The sequence below is a fragment of the Sus scrofa genome, chromosome 8 (genome assembly GCF_000003025.6).
Source record: "Sus scrofa isolate TJ Tabasco breed Duroc chromosome 8, Sscrofa11.1, whole genome shotgun sequence".
Classification (NCBI taxonomy): domain Eukaryota; kingdom Metazoa; phylum Chordata; class Mammalia; order Artiodactyla; family Suidae; genus Sus; species Sus scrofa.
The window spans coordinates 102,825,833-102,848,542 of NC_010450.4; positions in this window are offsets into that span (position 1 = coordinate 102,825,833).

Sequence of the window (22,710 nt, forward strand, 5' to 3'; positions counted from 1 at the left end):
TGAATGCCCAGCTGGACAATTGGTGGTTCCAACCAATCTTAACCAGCTGGAGCTCAAACTAGACACAGTTGACTCCAAGTTCTTGGAAAACAACTCAAGCAAATATCTTATTGTTTAGGCTGCCTAACACTTGGAGAATATCTAAGTCTTTGTAAAAAACAGTTGAAACAAGCCTGATCAGAGAAGGCAGGTTACAATTCGTTATTTATTAAGCAAATTACATTTTAACGGATATGATAATTACCTACAATTTGATCCCCAGTTAACTGGGATATATGGTTACTTTATAGCCATAACTCTTCTAGGAGATTGGAAAAATATTGGAAGATGTGAGATGATTTTTGTTGTATTGTAAACTATCCCATAGATCTATATTAGGCCTGGCCAAACCATAACTTTAATAGTTTGGTAGAAAGAACCTCAGGAGACCCTGGTTGACAAATTCAACATTAAAGTATGCAGAAAAAAGTTTTCAAGCTGAAAGATTCTGACTCAGGTTACTATATATATATATAGTAACCTGCATTTTTTTGACCTCTGCAGGCCCAATACCTATGACAAGCTATCCCAGTAGATATATATATATATATATCTACTGGGATAGCTTGAGACTCAGAGGAGCCCCAGCCTCAGTAGTGCTCTGGTTTAATGAGGCCAAACAGTGTGGCAAAGTGAAATAGAAGGTGGGAAGAAAGGAATTCTCAGACAGTCTTAGACATTTAAGTCCTTCCCTCAAAGGTACTGTGAGACAGTGTGGCTGCATCTGTAAATGGTTCCTGGCATGTGTTAGAGCCTGTATTTCTGAAAAGATGAAAATGCCAGGGAGAATAGCAGTAAGTAAACAGTGAAAAAAGCCTAGGCTTCAGTACTGAATATTTCCATGTGTCTGAAAACATCTAGGAAATGCCTCAATTCTCTTTCTGGGCTCTGAGGTGCCAACATCCCCAAAAGATTAAGGGTCATAGAGATTCAGGTGGTTCTGTATTTTCAAGTTTTACCCAAGGACGAGAAGAAAATGGGTTTAAGGATTTCAAAGGATGACTGTAAAAACATTAACAAAGCTTCTGGGACTTAACTTATCTAGGAAGATTTATAGAACTATGAGATCATAGAACTAGAAAAGAGCCTGGGGACTAGTGGTTCAGGTCCCCTTCCTTGACAGATGAGGCTAATGAGAACCAATGAGGTTAGGAGGTTGTCACACAGCTAGGCAGCTAGGCAGTGGCAGAACCAGTATTAAAACTCAGTTTTCACTCTCTCTGTTCAAGGAGTGAAGGGAGAAAAGTATTTAGGGGAAAAATTTCTCTGGGATTTAAAAAGTGGGAGATAGTGAGGTAGATTAAAAGTGAACTCTTGAATTTGGGAAATGGAATTGGATGAAAGTTTAGAAGTGGAAGAAGAAAGCATGTCACTGGAAAGTAAAGAGAGGAAGGGCAGGCACCAGCAGGGACTAGGGAGACAAAACTGAGGAGAAACTCTAAATGCCACAAGCCTATGTCACTTGTCACCAACTAGGGTCATTCTTGCCATACATTATGTCACCTGGATTGTTTCCTTGACAATGATATTTTAGAGGGACTTCTCTGACGCTCTTTGTTCCCCAACACCTACAACTTTTTCTTTTGTGTAATCCTAAAATATCTTGTAAATTAGTCAAAAAGGTTTTTCTTAGTATCTATAATCTGGAGAGTGGCATTATGACATGGATCTAGATCTGGTCTCTGTACTTTATGTAAAATTTGTCCAGAATGAAATTTTCTGGCTCATGGATGCAGATAACATTTAGCGCAGGCTGCTATATTGCTTACATATGTCTCACCATTTGGCTGTAATGATATTCACGATGTTCATTATCCTTCCTGAATTCTCCTTGATTAGACTGTGAACCCCTTGAAGGATAGACCTGCATTTTTTTGACCTCTGCAGGCCCAATACCTATGACATACTTGGAACATAGTGGGTGCTCAGTAAATGCTTTTTGAGTCCACGAGGGATGGGGAGTGACTACCAATCATTGATACATGACATAGTGATGGCGAGGTCCCTAGAGTATCTTATTCAAAGCCCAGCACTCATTATTTATTATTGGAACAAGGAAGGTAAGGAAAACGGCATATTAAATTTTACACATACAGTTTAATATATATAGCAAGCCCTGATAAAGTGTGATAACCAGGAGCTTGTCCTCCCCCCAAATAATTTTCCAAACATAGGAGCTTTTTTCATGACTCATCTCCTCTATATTTTGTGAAAACCAAATACAGAAATGAAGACCATATAGGTCTGTATTTAATCTGTCCCCTTGACCTTGTTTCACTCCTCAAGCAGCCAAAGTCAAATGAAAACTGCCTGGAGGAGCTGAATCTTAGTAAAGCAAAACCTTAGATAAAAATCTAAAAAGAAAACACACCCTGGCAATATAAGTAACTGGATTGGGGTTTCTGTTTTCAAACTACAGAAGTTAAAAGTCACAGCAGCAGGAAGCATGTGTCTCTAAGGAGGACTTGAGCCACAGCCCCAAAGTTCCTGGAGTAGTGGAGCTGCACGCAGGCTGCAGCCAGCGTGACTCCCCAAGCCTGGGCAGATGTCTCCCTCAGCCCCACAGGGCCTCCTCCCTGCCAGCAGATCAGCCTCACAAATGAGAGCTGTGGCCAGAGAAGTAGCCAATGACTACATTTTAAATAATTTTGCATTGTTTTTACTGAAGAAACAGTGGAACTAGTAGCAATCCCTATCTCCTTAGTACAACTAGCTCCTTTGCAAGAAGGATGCATCTGAAAGAAAAGGAAATTTAGAGCATATGAAATGAAGATCAGCCAGTCAGGAAGGTATTCCCATAACCTTTGCTGGAGAAAAATGGGCACACCAATTCACCAACTAGGGGAAATTTTTTGGAGGCAGATTCAGTTATCTGTGGAGAGTTAATCACTTTAAGAGACTATAGATACTGCCTTTTGGGTATTTTCAGAGAAGTGTAGCAGAGATGCAAATTAATTCAGATATTCAGCAAAATATAGTCTCTTCCTTTTCCAGAACTCATCTGATCTTTCTCATGAGTAGCTACTTACCTGAGCTGTAGACAAAAACACTTAAACCCCATCTAGAAACCCAAATGTCATCTAATAATAGAAATACTCTCTTGAGTAATGCTCAGTTCAGTCTTTTAGAAATTGCCTCCTCCTCCCTCACTCCAGTGCTTTAGATAGATGGACCCCACCAGACAGACAAACAGACAGACTCCCAGCCATGTATGGTAGGGAGTGAAGAGCTTGCATAACTTTATAGCAACAGAGAAAGGGGGTGTTGAGTTCTCTGCCCTGGTCCTAACAGGGCCTTTAGCTCTTCTGGTTTCCACACATCACTATGCAACCTAGTGGACTATGTGGAATATAAAGCTGAATTATTCAGGTAATGAACTCAGCCTTCTAAGGGCCCCTCCCTGCTCACTTGGCCCCACCTCAATGCTTACAGTTTCCATTTCTGTTCCTGAGCCTAATTTTGTGGCCTTGGATCCAGCAGCATTTTGCCTGTGCTGTAGTCACACTCCTCTTTCACCTAAGCTGGTCCACCAAGACCACTGCCTACTTTCCACATCCCTCCCAAGGGAACTCAAAGTATTTTGAATACACTCCTGTCACGAATTTGATGTGGACTCTGGAAAGGTAGACCTCACCCAGTTTGTGGATCCTCAAAGATGAAAGGTGCATAAGTCTCTGTTGTTGATGGTGGTGGTGGTGGTAGTGTGTGTGTTTTACATGGTTATTATGTATCATGATTTCAACAAAAAGGACTTTTGCTCAGAGAGGACCCCTGGAGATGGTGTCATCTTGCCTGTTTCTAATCTTCTCTGCTCATCTTCCTCCTACAAGCCAGACTTTCCCTGAAAGGGGCAGACTTTCAGGTTTCCCATCGTGGCTCAGGGAAAATGATCTGACTAGCATCCATGAGGACACAGGTTTGCTCCCTGGCCTCCCTCAGTGGGTTAAGGATCCAGCATTGCCCTGAGCTGCGGTGTAGTTTGAAGACACAGATCTGCAGATGTGACTTAGATCTGGCATTGTTGTGGCTGTGGTATAGGCCAACAGCTATAGCTCCGATTTGATCCTTAGCCTGGGAAACTCCATGTGCGGCAGGTGCAGCCCTAAAATTAAAAGTCGATCAGACTTTCCCACTCTTCCTCCTCTCAGGTAAAGAATACCCTTACCGAAAGCTGAAGGATCAGATCTACCAGGCCAGGATCTTTATATGTTTAATAAATAAGCGAGAACAAAGTAGAATATCCTTTTGCACTTTGATAAGGACTGGCTTCAGTGCTATTGTCTTGCTCTAGCCAGGAAGAATCTACCTCAGGAGATAAGGCTGATGGCAGATGTACTGTTCTTGGAGGGATCTGTCCTCTCCTTTCCCACAACACCTCAGAATTCAGCCTAGGGACTTCATTTCAGAGGAGAAAACAAAATACGTCTATTTTCTAAAAATACTATCTTGTTCTAAGAGTGGAAGTAGTTGCTGGGGTCTCTTCTGTGCCCTCCTTCACTCTCCAGGTTCAACGAGTCCCTCTAACAGTCCACAGACCAGCCCTTCCTCTTTTCCTGGCTTCTTTAAGGGGCCTAGAATCCCCCATAAAACCTGACCTCAACATTAATGCCAGGAGTGAGGAGATGAGCATGCGAGTGGGAAGAAAAAATGATGATGTGGTTTTCAAGAGACAATCTCAGAACCATCTTGACTGTGACTAACAAGGAGAAAGATATTTGCACAGCACTGTTCTCACAAGCCCCTCTTCCTGTAGTAGGAAAAATTTTTGCTTTTTCTTTCATACAAATATAAATAGGAAACAGAGTCTTTCCATATTTTTTTCTACTTCTCTCATTAAATCTGGATATTGTAAACTCATTTCTTACTGATGTTCAGATATTCCAGTGTTGTCTGACTTCTCTGTGCAGTTTGACAGGAGTGGTATAATAATAATAATAATTACAATTTTCCTAAGAGATTAAATGTAGCTCAGTATCTTTTCTGATGAAAGATGGCACTGACTGTCCCAGATGAAAAGCTGCTTGAGGCAGAGCCCTCGCTTTGCATATTTTCCAAATAATACTCATTTGTATATATCATGACTAATTTAAAACCCAGAATTTGAGATAAAATTACATTTTAATTTCACACTGTTAAAACTGGACAGTCCCTGACAGGTCCAAATTGTCCTAACAGGATTTTATTCATTGCTTTTTAGCATTTGACAGTCTTCTAATTCTCTTGCTTTTGTATTGCATTAAAGACTAAACAAGAAAAAGTAGGGAAGAATCATAACCATTATGCCTTTCAAAACATGGCTATTAAAAATAACTTTTAAAGGTGGTCCAGCAGCCACCTCTTCACCCATTGACTCCAGGGTCTATCAAGTCATCTTGACCAGAACTTCTCTGATGGATGTTTCCTGGGATGGAGAGTTGAGAAAATTCTGAATGGCCAAGAGACACATCTTGCCCTTGGAGTGTATGATTCAGATTCAGCATCTTTTGACTTTTGAATAATTTTGGTTTGGGGGAGGTTTATACTTTTTTCTTATATGATTTTTAATGTGGCCTTGTCCTTTGGTGTGCAAAACTTAGAGAAGGGGTGGATAAATTTGCATAATGAGCTCAAAAATCTTTTGGGAAAGAAAAGACAGAGTCAACCTCTTCCTCCCATCCACCACTGCCCACTACCCATACTGCCTTAAAATCTGAAGTTATGAAAATATGCTGTGATGAAATAAGGTAGTCCTAACTAGAATTTTCTGACTAAGGGCAGAAAAGAACATCTTTGAGGCCTTAAGGGAAAGAGGAAGATCTAAGCTGAGGACCCAGAGGGGCTGATTCTTGCCCAAGGCTGGTTCAATATAGGACACCCCTCTGGATTCAAACAGAGTGTTGTGCCTGGGAACAATAACTGAGCACACATGTATGATCTTGGATCCAACATGGACTCTACCAAGGCTTGGATAGGGATCTGGGCCAGCAAGCACATCCTTTGCTAATGCAGTTCCAGTCACCAGAGTATGCAGAATGTGAGCAGCCACAAGACAGCCACTGCCAGGTTTTGGAAGTGGAGCTGAGGGCAAATAGAAGGAGCCTTGATCAATTGCATGCAACTAAGAGGTGTGAGTATATTTGTATCCTGAGTTGGTTAGTGAATATACCCAATGTGTAAATCAAACCATAATCAGGATTTAGTGAACTACTGTGCATCTCGTCCCAGTCTAGGTGCTTTTAGGAATATAAAGAAGTTTAAACCATGGTACTTGTCCACAAGGAGTTACTTCTAAATATTAGAGAGGCAATACATTTATAGAATAAGAGAGTATATTGAAGGCATTAAATGTGCACAAATAATATTTATGCATATATAGGGTTTACTAGGTACCAGATCCTGTTCTTAGTACTTTATATCTAATAACTCATTTAACCTCTCAACAATCCTATTATCCCCATTTCACAGGTAAGGACACCAAGCATAGGATTTTAAATAATTTGCCGGGGGTCAAATGCTATGATGAAATAAGGCAGCCCTTAAGTGGAGAAGGCAAGACCCCATTCCAGAGTCTGTGCTCCTAACAAACTACAGCCACTATTGATGAAGGCCACAGGATTTCAGAGTGGGCAACAGAAAATTCGGGTACTATAGATAAATGCTCAAGACTCATCTAACTTCTAGAAGTAAGCTAAAAATTTGACAGAGAAGCAAAGTAAAGGGGTGCATTAAGAGCAGCTTACCATGTGTTTTAAGTTAAGGTAGACTGATTTCTTTAAGCTACCTTTTGTAAGGATGTCTAGAAGACATCCTCATGCTGAGCACCATGCTCTTCTCAGAGGAAAACCAAATTAACTTCATCTTCATACATCTCGCTTCTTATAAATCCTTCTATTCTATCCTCACATTTATATTCACTCAGCAAATATTTCGGGAGCACCAGAGATTCAACAATGAATAAGATAATTTGCCTGTCTTCAAGGAATTTATGGACTAACAGGAATGATAACAATCAAGCCTTAGATATCTTTATTATTCAAAGACGTAGGTAGTAAAAGTCTCTCCTCTCTTTATGAACTTGATTAAATGGTCAACAGCTTGTTTTCCTCTTTGTAGATGAAGGGTCACATGATCCATTTAGACTCTATATAGTCATTCTTGCTCTTTGCTCAAAGTACTCAGGGACAAAATTAAATAATTGATTCAACAACAGTTTATTAATATCTGATAGTGTTTGTGATAATCCTTAAAAACACAAAGATGAATAAAACAATAACTTACCATTTAATAGAAGAAGACAGATATTTAAGGTAAAAAGTTTCCTAAATATATTAAGATGCTAACATAGTATTATGTCTACTGTACAGTGAAGAGAAAAAGAAGCAATTCTTCTGTTGAGGGACTGGGGTAGTTAGGGAAAGTTGCATTGAAAAGATGATGGGCCAATTGAACTATAGTTACTGGGTCTTCGCTACTGATAGTGATAGGTGTACTACCATCTCTATAATAGAATTATGCATTCACATGATTCTCCATGAGACTTTACTGTGATTCTGACTGCTGAAGAGCCAGAGTAAACTTTTCCATCCCATTGACTTTGTGCTTGGCCATATGCATCACACTGAACAATAGAATATTAAGAAGCTTTAAGCATGCTTTATTCATTTATTGCTTTTCTTGACCTGCCATCCATTAGGAGAAAAATGGGCCCTTGTAGTCATAGGTCCCATAATGAGAAACATGAGGAGGAGATGTAAACCTGCTCCACAGCCTGAAACAGAGCTGCTCCAGCTGACTTGCAAATTCGTGAGCATGAGATAAATGATTATGTTTATTATCCACCAAAAGTTGGGGGTTATTACTAAACCTCAGGCAACTAATACTTTGCTGATACAATGATCCATGATCAAAACAAGGAAGACATGTGTCCCAGGAGGATGGAATATAAAGAATATTCCAACAAGGAGGAACATCATGAACAAGTTCCTTCAGGTCCAATAAGGCTTGCAATGCACTGCAAATTGTCCAGTAGGTGGTAATGCAGATTGTGAGCATAGGATTAGACTGGAATAATCAGGAACCAGAATATCATAGAAGAGTTTATTGCCAAATATGTGCAATCTAGCATTTAACTTATAGGTGTTTTAGAACCCATTGGAATAGTTTAAGCAGATAATAGATATAGTTAGATCTGCATTTTAAGAAAGAATAATTTAGCAGCATGCTGGGACCGGTATGGAGCCTGACAGTTGCCAAGGAGATCACTCAGGATACCAGTGGGCAATGCTGAGGATGGAGAAGAGAATGCAGGCTCTAGCGAGGTCAGCAGCAGCAGCAGCATTTTTTCACAAAATCAACCTTCTACAATATTTTTCAAAGCAAGCTCAGAGGAGGTTCTCAAAAAGTCACATTTATAGATAGCTGATTTTCAGAAATACCAATACTCTGAATGATAAGTTCATTGAAAGTCAATTAGCATGGCCAACAAACACATGAAAAAGTGCTCAACATCGCTGATTATAAAAGAAATGCAAATCAAAACTACCATGAGATACCACCTCACACCAGTCAGAATGGCCATCATTAATAAATCCACAAATAACAAGTGCTGGAGGGGCTGTGGAGAAAAGGGAACCCTCCTGCACTGCTGGTGGGAATGTAAACTGGTACAGCCACTATGGAGAACAGTTTGGAGATACCTTAGAAATCTATACATAGAACTTCCATATGACCCTGCAATCCCACTCTTGGGCATCTATCCGGACAAAGCTCTACTTAAAAGAGACACATGCACCTGCATGTTCATTGCAGACCTATTCACAATAGCCAGGACATGGAAACAATCCAAGTGTCCATCAACAGATGATTGGATTCGGAAGAAGTGGTATATATACACAATGGAATACTACTCAGCCATAAAAAAGGATGACATAATGCCATTTGCAGCAACATGGATGGAACTAGAGAATCTCATACTGAGTGAAATGAGCCAGAAAGACAAAGACAAATACCATATGATATCACTTATAACTGGAATCTAATATCCAGCACAAATGAACATCTCCTCAGAAAAGAAAATCATGGACTTGGAGAAGAGACTTGTGGTTGCCTGATGGGAGGGGGAGGGGGAGGGGGAGGGGGTGGGAGGGATTGGGAGCTTGGACTTATCAGACACAACCTAGAATAGATTTATAAGGAGATCCTGCTGAATAGCATTGAGAACTATGTCTAGATACTCATGTCGCAACGGAAGAAAGGGTGGGGGAAAAAACTGTAACTGCAATGTATACATCTAAGGATGACCTGACCCCCTTGCTGTACAGTGGGAAAATAATAAAAAAAAAAAAAAGAAAGTCAATTAGCCAAACTCATTTGAAGCCAGTTGGCTAAAAGTTAGTTCTTCGCCAAACTGCCAGAAGATAATATAAACGGAGTATAGGAGAGAGTGAAGATGCAGAAGAGGGAGAGGCTGAGCTGATGCATAGATTGGAGCAGGGGAGTAGAGAGGAGGGATGGGGAAGCTATAGCCAAGAGAAAATCTTGAGGAAAACAACCTCAGTAAGTCAGCAAATTAACCTGTGGCACACCAGCTTTCATTGATTTTTGGTGAATTGCTGTTTATTAGATGATTATTAGGTGGAGCCCCTCAGGAAGTAAAGAGCACACACATGGGATAGAACTGGGTGAAAATTTAATGAAGAGACAATTTAGAGAGGAGTGGGCTGAGTCAAAAACCAAGGAGGTCTGACCAACATCAAGGGACAAGAGCAATTTTTCCCCATTTTGGTCAGAAACAAGGGGATGAAAGTACTCCTGGCATTTGGGAAGAGGCTGCCCTGCTCGTCATTCTGACAAAACTGCCAGTTCTCCTTCTTGAAAGTATGCTCTGTGCAGCTTTGTGCATTTGCAGCAAGAATGGGCTGGGAAGGGATGTGTATGTGCATATGTGGGCAGATGGGTGGGGGAAGGTGAAAAGGAGGGCTTGGACCTCTACCTCTGCTTCAATTAGGACACATCTATAGGTTATGCTATAAATTACAGTTTCTTATAAGAACAATAAAAAAAAAGACTCTTTGGACTACAGATTGTGTATGATGTGTGACTAGAAAATACAAAGCAATAAAGAAATGGTCTCTGCTCTGAGTCTACAACTAAAGTGGAGAGAGAAAACATACATAGAGAGAAAAACAGTTCCATAAGCTACTATGTACTAACTGCTAAGTAAGGGCAATAGATAATTAGGACCACAGAAATTCAGAAAGAAAGGTAAGATTCAAATTAGGGGTCATGATTCTCTTTTAGATTTTATGAATCACATAGTTGAAAATGTTTCTCCTTTTTGTTTCAGAGCAAAACATGTGGTTCATCCTTAGGCAGTCTATTGAACATTATGGCAGGGATTTTATGCATATAAACTTTATCCCTTGCTCCATTTTATAATATGACCTTGGTTTTCTCTTTGCCCTTTCACACATAAATCCAATTTAGTTAATTCAATGCATTTGAGTCAGAAGACTATGGTTCAAATTCCGATGCTGCCATTTGTTAACTGAATGACCTCAGATAAATAATTTAACTGTCCTGAGTTTCTTCATTTGCAAAAGTTTAACCTATCACAATTTTGTGAGAATCTGTATTCTTAGGGCATAGCACAATACATGTAGTTTAATCTGAAACTCCTAGTACTGGTTTTCTTAGCCCGGACTATTGTCTTCAAGATTCACCTAAAAGCTCAGAGTTGAGAGAACAGGAGACAGTGTGTCCCATGCTCAAAAAGTAACTGTCAGAGGCCTCAATGAGGGCAAAACAATTCCCCCATTGGTTTTTTCTGGAAATTTGAAGGAGTAATTTTGTCTATCACAATGATGAGGGGGTGGAGTGCTGCCTCTGACATTTACTGGGAGGAGGTGGGGATGCTTGTGCTTGACATCCTGCAATGCATAAGACAGTCCCACACTGCAGAGAACTGTTCCACTTCCCCCACAACCTTCAAAGGTCCCAATGGTGAGAAGTCTCTTTATAATTCTTTGAAACCAGAGCTTAACTCCATTAAACATGTAAATACCCAGTATTTTGGGTGCCATTTTAGCATACTCTGATATTTTAGGAATGCAACTACAGAATAAATAAAGGGAAGGTTGTACTTTGCTATGTTTGAAAGTTGACCAAGAGTCATTCACCATTTCATAAAATTATATAGGAAGCCTCCCACAGAAGCACATGATGTGCTCAAAAGTCATCTATCTCTCTGCCTGCCTCATAGGGACACCTGATGTCAGACATAAGCTTGAATTAGAGAGACATCAAAAGGTTTGTGCCTTTCCCCTATCCCTACCTTCTGGCTGCAACACACCAGAGAAGAAAGCAAGGAAGGGAGGAAGCAAAGTTGGAAATACAGTAGAGAAAGACAGACCATCCCTCCTTCTCACTGAAGTTCCCAAGCCACTGTTAGATCACTACATTGTCTATAAGGGTATAAGATTGAAATTTTGTATTGAATGAGACTAGGAAGTTTTAAAGCCTGGAAGCAAGTCCTAATTACTGAAAAGAGTTATAACTGAAAGCTATGGGACCTATCTAAGAGGATTTTGAAGGGAATATCTGACAATGGAGATGCCACAGGCCATGAAGAGAAATGAATGAAATATGTAGTCAATCCCTGACTGTTCTCCAAGGTAAACCCATGTACTTCACCAGTTGCATATGGAATCAAAACATTATTACTTAGCTTTACTAGGGTCACCCTTAAACAGGCAAGCTGGCAGATGCTATAACCAGGTTCTTCTGGAAGAATGTGTGAGTACACTCTAGCCTTCAGGTGGGGTGTGCAAGTCTTCTTCCAAATCCCCACCGCCCTGTCCACAGCATGTGGGGAGGTGCTCTCAAAAGCAAGTCGAAGAAAATAGAATTTTCAAGGACCCTCAATTATGTAACCACATCAGGGATAGATTTGGGTTGTTGTTTTTGGTTTTCTTTTGTTGAATTTTCAAGAAACTGGACTAGGACAATCCCTATTCCTTTATAAATCCCTTCCATTCACAAAGACCTCTGTTCCTTTAGATAGCTACTCTATGTTGCTGGGTTGGTCTTTGGAAGACCAAGAGGATACTAAGATGGAATCAGGGAAACACATCCATGGAATAAGTAACCTGGTACTGTCCCCATGCTCACATACCAACATGTCACAAGGACTGGCCTGAAGATAGTCACTTGGGACCCATGCCAGATAATAATCAAACAAGGGTATGCATTTAACATATACTCTAACCATGTACTACATCTCAAGAAGTTGGTGTGTTTGTAGGCAATGGGATAAAGATTTGAAAGTTAGGATCCTGACAAATCCTTTCTCTAGATTGTGACAAAGAAACTCCAAACCCCAGAGCAGCCCATTCCAATATTTTGCTCTGCATTGTGTAAAAATTTCAAACATTTCCTCCCCTAAGGAAATTGCCTTCTAGCATTAGTTAATTATTACTGAGAATAACCTGGGTTAGTAATTTGACATTTTATCTATGGCACTAGGTTTAAGAATAATCACACCATGTACAAAAAATCAGCTGAAAATGGTTTAAAGACTTAAATATAACTCAGAGTTCCCATCATGGCACAGTGGTTAATGAATCTGACTAGGAGCCATGAGGTTGCAGGTTCAATCCCTGACCTTGCTTAGTGGGTTAAGGATCTGGCATTGCTGTGAGCTGTGGTGTAGGTCACAGACGTGGCTTTGATCCTATGTGGCTGTGGCTGTGGTGTAGGCCAGTATCTACAGCTCTGATTAGACCCCTAGCCTGGGAACCTCCAAATGCTGCAGGAAGCGGCCCTAGAAAAAAGACAAAAAGACAAAAAAAAAAAAAAAAGACTTAAACATAAGACAAGACACCACAAAACTCCCAGAAGAGAATATAGGCAAAATATTCTCTGACATCAACCATACAAATGTTTTCTTAGGTCGGTCTCTCTCAAGGCAACACAAATAAAAACAAAAATAAACCAATGGGATCTAATCAAATTTACAAGTTTTGTACAGCAAAAGAAACCATTAAAAAAATGAAAAGACAACCTATGGAATGGGAGAAAATAGTTTCAAATGATGCAATGAACAAGGGCTTAATCTCTAAAATATAGAAACAACTTATACAACTCATCAAAAAAAGTCAACAACTCAATTGAAAAATGGGAAGATGACCTGAATAGATATTTCTCCAAAGAAGATATACAGATGGCCAACAGATACACGAAAAAAATGCTCAACACCACTAATTATTAGAGAACTGCAAATCAAAACTACATTGAGGTACTATTGGTCAGAATGGCCATAATTAACAGGTCAACAAATAATAAATGCTGGAGAGGGAGTGGAGAAATGGGTACCCTCCTTCACTGTTGGTGGGAATGTAAATTGGTACAACCACTATGGAAAACAGTATGGAGTTACCTCAGAAAACCATATATAGAACTACCATATGACCCAGCAATCCCACTTATGGGCATACATCTGGACAAAACTTTCACTGAAAAAGATAAATGCAACCCTATGTTCATTGCAGGACTATTCACAATAGCCAAGACATGGAAACAACCTAAATGTCCATCCGCAGTTGAGCAGATTAAGAAGATATGGTACATATATACAACGGAATACTACTCAGCCATAAAAATAACAAACCAGTGGCATTTGCAGCAACATAGATGGAACTAGAGACTCTCATACTAAGTGAAGTTAGTGAGAAAAAGACAAATACCACATGATATCACTCATTTCTGGAATCTAATATATGGCACAAATGAACCTATCTATGGAAAAGAAACAAACTTAAGGACTTGGAGAACAGATTATGGTTGCCAAGGGGGAGGGGGAGGGAGTGGGACAGACTGGGATTTTGGGATTAGTAGATGCAAACTATTGCATTTGGAGTGGATAAGCAATGAGATCCTGCTGTATGGCACAGGGAACTATATCTAGTCACTTGTGATGGAACGTGATGGAGGATAATGTGAGAAAAAGAATGTATATATATATATGAGTGTGTGTGTGTGTGTGTGTGTGTGTGTGTGTGTGTGTATGACACTGGGTCACTTTGCTATATAGCAGAAATTGACAGGACATTGTAAATCAACTATAATAGAAAAATAAAAATCTTTAAAAGTAAAAAAAATACTCATAACAAGAGATAAAGATACATAATTTTCTGCTACTTAGAGAGTGCTACATTTTCACACACTTACTAAGTGCTGTTTTTTTTTCTTATGTAACTTTTTTTGATAACGATTTTTATTTGTTTTTCATTATAGTTGGTTCTTATTCAACTTAGAGTGAATGTATTTTAAGGAGGTTTTATTTCTCATAAATATAAATTTTGCTAAGTTTAAGGAGTGAAAGTTGTGTTTACATATTAAAATTGTACAAATTACTGTCAAAGCTCATATAATTGTTATTGCCTAAAGAACATGTTCCTAAGAAAACTCATTAGACTTGAAAATTCTGAAGTGTAGATTCTGAGTCAATTTTAATCTATGTTCAAGTGGCACTCTCCCTGGTTTTTCTTAAGACTTTTATGCCAATTCTTTTCTTTGTGTATCTGAGCCTGGAGAGTGTTGTAGAATATGACAGGAAGAAAAAGAATAGCCTTTGTTAATTATCTCTAGTTGGTCATGGAGCTAAGTGTTTACTTGATGTAGTGAAAGTGTGTGTTGTATTTTAGTGTCTCTTCCTAATGAGAACCGTGGGGACAAACTTCTCTCTAGCCTTCCTGTAGGTAATATAGGTGGCCCTGAGCACTGATCTTTTAGATAACTGATGGCGCTAATCATGCATCCCTGTCTTGTGCTTTTTTACGACAAAAATTTTTTAAAAAGTTTAAGTCCTCAGTTTACAATATTTAGAACTTTACAGAACACATTTGGGGAAGATTACCCTCATTTCTGGCTCTAATACATGTCACTACCTTCTTGTTTCTTTACATCATTTTAAAATGTATGTTATCTTTCTGTTTTATATCTTTATAAGATAACCTAAATCCTTATATTCTGGAAAAAGAAGGCATAAACTTTATATCTATCATATATAAAATATGAGCTCATTTAATCTTTCAAGATTGCCTTATGAAGTCCAGTGCTTTTTCTGACACACAAACGCAATTACAATAAGAATCAGTTGGTTTCCATTATTATTATCTAATATACATACACAAATATATGACAAACAAAACTCATCCATACCACATGGGGTACACTCTAATAATTTATATTCCATCTAAATTAGTTTTAAAAAACTAATGTAAGTCTTGCTGCACAAAATTGATGTTACCATGCCATAATGGTTATATCCAACAGTTTGAGAAATACTGCCTCATAATATAACTTTCTCAGGGTAGAGACCATGACTGGTTTGGTGTTCCCCTATGGTCCCAATAGATACCTGTAACTTCACAAGTCACAGTAGCACTCAATATCATTGCTGTTTATTAAATATTCTCTTTATAAAAGTCAACTTCACCTCTTTCATGATCTCTTTTATTGATTCACACTTCCCATCAGCAGTGCGAAAATTCCATAATTATTTATGGACTAAGAAATCCTGGGAACTACAATGACATATTGATAGGGCAAGATGGCTTATGGGCTATGTGCATGAATTTAGAGGCAGTCTAGAAGGGTTTGGGTTCTAACTCTGGTAATTACTACCTGGTTAACTTTGACCAGCTCAATCCATTTATTATCTTATTGTGTTGATATGTAAAATATCAAACATCCATAATTCATAGAGTTATAGTAAAGTTTAAATTGGTTCATTCATGTTAAGCTCTAAGAATATTGCCTAACAATGTATATGATGTATAGTTACTTATTCAGTAGTTGTAGGCATCACTCAGGGAAAGAAAACCCTGTGGCAATGAAATTTATTTTGTTGTCCTAATACTTCTACATCTCTAAAGCTATGGCGAATGGGTGACAAGTACCTTCACTTTCTAAAGAAAGCTGTAACACATATTTCTACAGACCCACTCAGGGGTGGCTAGCCTGGTCCTTTGCCTTTCCACCCCAATGTACACTTCAGTCTTTGTAAGAGAAGACTGGAAGTTCTTTGGGAGAACTCAGGAAAGAGTTTACATGGGGGTAGAAAACATTTAGCATTTTTTCTCCATTTCTTACCTTAAGCCTTTAGGGAGCCCCTAAAAAAAAATCATGTAAACTCTGGAAATTTGTAGACTGTTTCTATTCGACCACCAAATGAGAAGTAAAAGCAGAGGAAGAGCTCTTAGGAGAACTTGATGAATGCTCCCCAGGATTCAGAAATGTAAGCACAGAACCAGTCCCTTCTGAAGAACTCTAAAGTCAGGGGGTTGGCAGGAACAGCTTGTAATAGCAAAGCAAGGAGCCAGGGCAGTGATGAAAGCAGCCTCACAGAAAATTTTATCAAATATGTTTAACAGGTCAAGGAGTCAAAGCTATTATTTAAAAAGGGAAAATGATTTTTCTAACTAATATAAATTTATTTTCTTTATAGAACCATATCATCTGAACGAATAATCAGGAAATAATAGCAAAGATATCATTTAATTAATAATTAATTACTTATGCAATTAGTAGTGTTGATGGGTGGAAAAACTGGTTTTACAAGCTACTAAAACACGGTAAAAGAGTTCCCGTCGTGGCTCAGTGATTAAGGAATCTGACTAGGAACCATGGGGTTGCAGGTTCTATCCCTGGCCTCGCTCAGTGAGTTAAGGATCCAGCGTTGCCATGAGCTGTGGTGTAGGTTGCAGACGTGGCTCAGATCCCATGTTGCTATGGCTGTGGCATAGGCCGGTGGCTACACCTTGATTCGACCCCTAGCCTGGGAACCTCCATATGCCGCAGGTGCAGCCCTGAAAAGACAAAAACAAACAAACAAAAAAAGACTAAAACACAGTAAAGAGTACAGTATTAGTAACACAATTGGAGATAGAGTCATAAAACTGAGACCTAAGATGTAAAACAGACTATTTTTTTTAATGGAAGTTATATCTGTCATGAAAAGGTGAATAATTTGTGGACTGGTACTCTTTGGAAGAAAGTTTTAGTTATATCCTCACCTTAAAAAATATGCCAATATAAAGTCTAACTTCATTTTAAAAGTTTATTACTACTATTAGTAATAACAGCAGCAAAAATCATTGCCATTCAGGAAACACTTAAACCTCAAACTTCTGAGAGAGTTACCTGGTTGATTTTTAGCAGCTCTTGGTCCATGTTCCTCAGGTGGGTGGTGGTGACCTATCAAAACTCCCGTGCTTTGTCTCTTTTCCTCTTTCCTGAAGATCAACACAGTGCCACCACCCTGCATAAGTGCTTCTGTTCCGAAGGTCCATATTTCTTCCGGGTGAAAGAAGGATATATTTCCAGGTACGCCTAGCAGAGAAAAATACAAGTGTCATTTGATTTCCACCCCAAGCCATATCTTCCAATAGAGCTTTCTTTTTGCATCTGGGAGACTATAAGCAGAGAATCTGAATACCACTGCAGACCCAAATCTATCTCTATGACAGGAATTTTTAATTATGACAAATAGAAATAACTTGCTAGGTCAGATTGATTGACATCATTTGAAGATGTCATTACTTCCAACTATGCCATCAACATATTCCTTTCCTTTCCTATGCATAGTATGATAATGCACCCAAAACTGTTCTTGGAGTACCCACCATTATTCAGTGGGCTAAGAATCCAACTGCAGCAGCTCAGGTACCTGTGGAGGCCTGGTTTCTACCCTCAGCCCTGCACAGAGGGTTCAGGATCTGGTGTTGCCACAGCTATGGCGTAGGTCACAGCTGTGGCTCAGATTTAATCCCTGGCTTGGGAACTTTCATATGCCATAGGTAAGTCTGAAAAAAAGAAAAAAAAAACTATTCTTTATAAATATCGGAAGTGAGTTTAATTTCCTTTTTCACTTTTTAGGATTTAAAAACTAGTACTTCCAGAGGAAGGATCAAGACAGCAGAGGAGTAAGACTTCGCACTCATCTCCCACAAACACATCCAAAAACATCTACATGTAAAACTATTCACCCAGAACATCTACTGAATGCTGGCAGAAGAAACTGAACCTCAAAAAAGGTCAAGAAACTCGACATAACTGGGTATAACAGAAGTGAAAAAGAAAAAGAGAAAGAAAGAAAGAGAAAAGGAATCAGGACTGGATTAGCATTCCTGAGAGGTAGTTGTGAAGAAAAAAAAGAACCCACATCCTGAGAAGACACCTAACCTATGGGCAGATCAGCAGGGATGGAGGGACCTCAAAGTCACTGAGAAAAGCACAGCAGCTAGACTGAGGAGGGCAAAGCAGAGTGAGAGCCACACAGATCATCTGCAAAACCACCAAGGACACCACAGCCTGAGACACTCAGGTGGGGTCTGGGCACTGAGACTCAGGCTACAGAGGTCAGTTCTGGGGAAAGGACTAGGGTTGGTGTTATAGGGATAGCCTGAGGGGCTAAAGAGCGGTGTAGCACAGGCTGGGGAGTGGAACGCCATGGCAGAGGAAACCCAGGAGGAGGTCTGGGCCCACAGGAGAAGCAAGATGCCATTGTTGGGGAGGGGAAGAGGAGGAGAGGCAACCACTATAGGAATCTCCCTGTGCACGCATGGGCTCTCAGAGGGCTGGGCACCTCTGGCAGAGGCTATGGGTGGTGAGCAGCCGCTTGCTCAAGATATAGGAGACCAGGGGTTTCTTGTGCAGGCTACGATGGCCCAGGGAATCTCATGTGGGCTAAGGGCAGCAGGAGGCTAAGTGTGACGTGGTGACTCTTGTGTGATCTACAGGCAGCAGGGATGGACCGTGGCTATTGTCTCAGAAGCCAGAAGAAGGTGTGGCCTGCCACCACTGGGGGCCTATGAGTGGGATCCATCCGTGGCCCAGTCACCTCAGGGATTGGCAAAAAAAAAAAGATGGCACTGAAACCAGCACCTCACGTTGTTGCTCTCACCCTCCTGGGAACACACCTGCTCTGCTGCTGCCACAGCAAAATGCTCTGGGCAGTACCCAGACACTTGATCATTGTCCCTTCCCAAGACCCTGTAACTAGGAGCAGCCTGTGCAGCACCTCCTGCATGGACTAAGTGGTCCAGAGTGCTTTTCACATGGTCTGCAGATGGCAGGGGCAAACCACCACAGTTATCTCTGACTGCAGAGATGGGCTTGGCCTGCCAATACTAGGGGTCCAAGAACAGGCACCACCTGTGGCCCCAATCACCTCAGAGGGCACCGCAGAGGAGGGCATTGTGACCGAACACCACCTATTGTTGCTCTCACTCTCCTGGGAGCATACCCACCCTGCTGCTGCCACTGACAAACACTCTGGGTGGTGCCCACATGTTTTACCACTGTCACTTCCCAGGATCCTGCAACTAGGACCAGCATTTGCAGCACCTCCTTTGTGGGCTAAGCAGGATGGGGTGCTTCTTATGAGGTCTACAGGTGGCAGGGGCAAACCACTGCAGTTATCACTGACTCCATATGTGGGTGTGGCCTGCTACCACTGGGGGTTCCTGAACAGGCACCATTTGCAACTTCAATCACCTCAGAGGAGGGCACTGTGACCCAACACTACCTGCTGTTGCTCTCATTCCCTGGGAACTCATACCCTGCGCCTGCCACTGCCAAATGCTCCGGCCACCTTGTAAATCTGCCTCAGGCTCATTACCATTTCTCAGGGCCCTGTGACTAGGAGTAGCCTGCACCACCTTCCTGCAGGTCCTTGCTGCTGTGAAGAGCCCAGCAACCAGGCACCGACTACTAGCCCTACCCACTGCCTCCTTCTCCCTGGAAACACACTCAGCACCGTGGGGATAACAGCCTGCTCACACTGAAGAAAGAGACAGCAAATATCTAAACTCCCACACCAGAAATAAATAGTAACCTCCCTACAAGATACAAAGGGGTGTTCTTGCACAGAAGTAGCCCCCCAAGACTACGGTCTGGCTTCCCTAAACTCACAGAAAAAGAAAAAACATAAGCAAGATGAAGAAGCTCAGGAACCATTCCCAGCTAAAAGAGCAGGAGAAGTCACCTGAAGCAGCAAGCAATGAAACAGACCCCTGCAGTCTGACAGACACTGAGTTCAAAAGGGAGATAGTGAAAATACTGAGGGAATTCAGGCTGAATATCAAGGAACTAAGAGCAGATGTGAACAGTAATGCAGATTCCTTTAGGAAGGAACTAGAAAATATAAGGAGGAACATAGAAAAGTTAGAAAATTCATTTGCAGAGATGCAAAATGAGCTAAAGCCAGAAAAGAGCAGAATGAGTGATGCAGATGGATGAATTAGTGACTTGGAGGATAGAATCATGGACATCACCCCATCAGGACAGCAGATAGAAAACCAAATGAAAAAACATGAAGGCAGTGTAAGAGATCTATGGGATAATATAATAATCTATGCATATTAGGAATTCCAGAAGGAGGAGAAAAAGGAAAGGGAATTGAAAATATATTTGAAAAAATTATGTCTGAAAACTTTCCAAATCTAAAGGAAACTGATATCAAGATACAGGAAGTACAGAGGGCCCCAAACAGGTTGAACCCAAACAGGCCCACACCAAGACATATTATAATAAAAATGGCAAAAGTTAAAGAGAGGATTCTAAGGGCAGCAAGAGAAACACAAAGCGTTAATTATAAGTCTATCAGCTGACTTCTCTACAGAAACGCTACAAACCAGAAGAGAGTGGCAAGATATATTCAAATTTCTGAAAGGAAAAAATTTGCAGCCTAGAATACTCTATCCAGCAAGAATACCATTTAAATAGAAGGAGAAATGAAGAATTTCTCCAACAAACAAAAGCTTTAAAAGTACAAAAATACTAAACCCATATGAAAAGAAATACTGAAAGGGCTTCTCTAAATTAAAAAAAAAAAAAAGTAAGATGAGACAGGATGGAGGAAACCACAACTGGAAAGCAATCACTTAAACAAGCCAGCATACAGATTTAAAAGTGGGGGGTGGGAATCTACTGTAACAGCAATGATAAACACAAGGAACAGCAAAAGGACAAACATGTTGTAAGATGTTGAAAAAGGACTTTAAAATCACAGAATGTGGGGAAGGAAAGTAAGATAATATAGATTTTTTTTTAATAATGTGTTTGAACCTATATGATTATCAGGCTAAAGTGAGCTTGTACAGGAAGGAGTTAACATACTTAAAAAATAGGGCAATGACAAATCAAAACCAAACATTATATTCACAAAAACTAAAAATAAAAGTACTCAGGCATAAAATAAATAAAAAATCATCCAACCAAAAAAAGAAAGGAAGAAAGGAGAAACATAGAATCAACTGGAAAACAAGGTTTAAAATGGCAATAAATACATATCTATCAATAATCTCCTTAAATGTCAATAGACTGAATGCTCCAATCAAAAGACACAGAGTGGCAGATTGGATAAAAAAGTAAAAACCTACAATCTGCTGTCTACAAAAGACTCACCTTAGGGCAAAGGACACATATAGATTGAAAGTGAGGAATGGGAAAAGATATTTCATGCCAATGAACAAGACAGGAAAGCAGGAGTTGCAATACACATATCAGAAAAAAGAGACTTTAAAATGAAGCTTTGCAATGTATACATGTAAGGATAACCTGACCCCCTTGCTGTACAGTGGGAAAATAAAAAAAATAAAATAAAATAAAATGAAGCCCATAAAGAAAGAAAAAGAAGGACACTATTCAATGGTAAAAGTATCCATTCAAGAAGATGATGTTACAATCATCAATATATATGCCCCTAATATAGGTGTACCCAGATATCTACAACAAATACTATCAGACATAAAAGGAGAAATTGATGGGAATACAATCATAGTAGGAGATTTTGACACCCACTCACATAATGGACAAATACTCTAGACAGAAAATCAATAAGGCAACAGAGGTCCTAAATGACAAACTGGAAATGTTAGACTTAACAGATATTTTCAGGACATTACATCCAAAAAAATCAGAATATACATTCTTCTCAGGTGCGCATGGAACATCTCAAGGATTGGTCACATCCTGGGGCACAAAGCTAACCTCAACAAATTTAAGAGTATAGAAATTAGTTCAAATAGCTTCTCTGACCACAATGGCATGAAACTAGAAATCAACCACAGGAAAAGAAATGAGAAAAAACTAATTCCATGGAGACTACACAACATGCTACTGAAAAACCAATGAGTCAATGAGAAAATCAAGAAGAAAATTTAAAAATTCCTGAGACAAACGATAATGAAGACACAACCACTCAAAATCTATGGGATGCTGCAATAGCCATGCTTAGAAGGAAATTCATACAATACAGGCCTTCCTCAAAAAAGAAGAAAGATCTCAAATCGACAGCTTAACCCACCACTTAAATGAATTAGAAAAAGAAGAACAAAACCTAAAGTCAGCAGAAGGAAGGAAATCATAAAGATCAGAGAGGAAATCAATAAAATAGAGATTCAAAAAACAATGGACAAAATCAATCAAACCAAGAGCTGGTTCTTTGAAAAGGTAGACAAAATTGACCAACCTCTGGCCAGACTCACCAAGAAGAGGAGAGGAAAAAAGCAAATACACAAAATAAGAAATGAAAAATGAGAAATCACAATGGATACTGCAGAAATACAAAAAACCATAAGAGAATACTATGAACATGTGTATGTCAACAAATCTGACAACCTAGAAGAA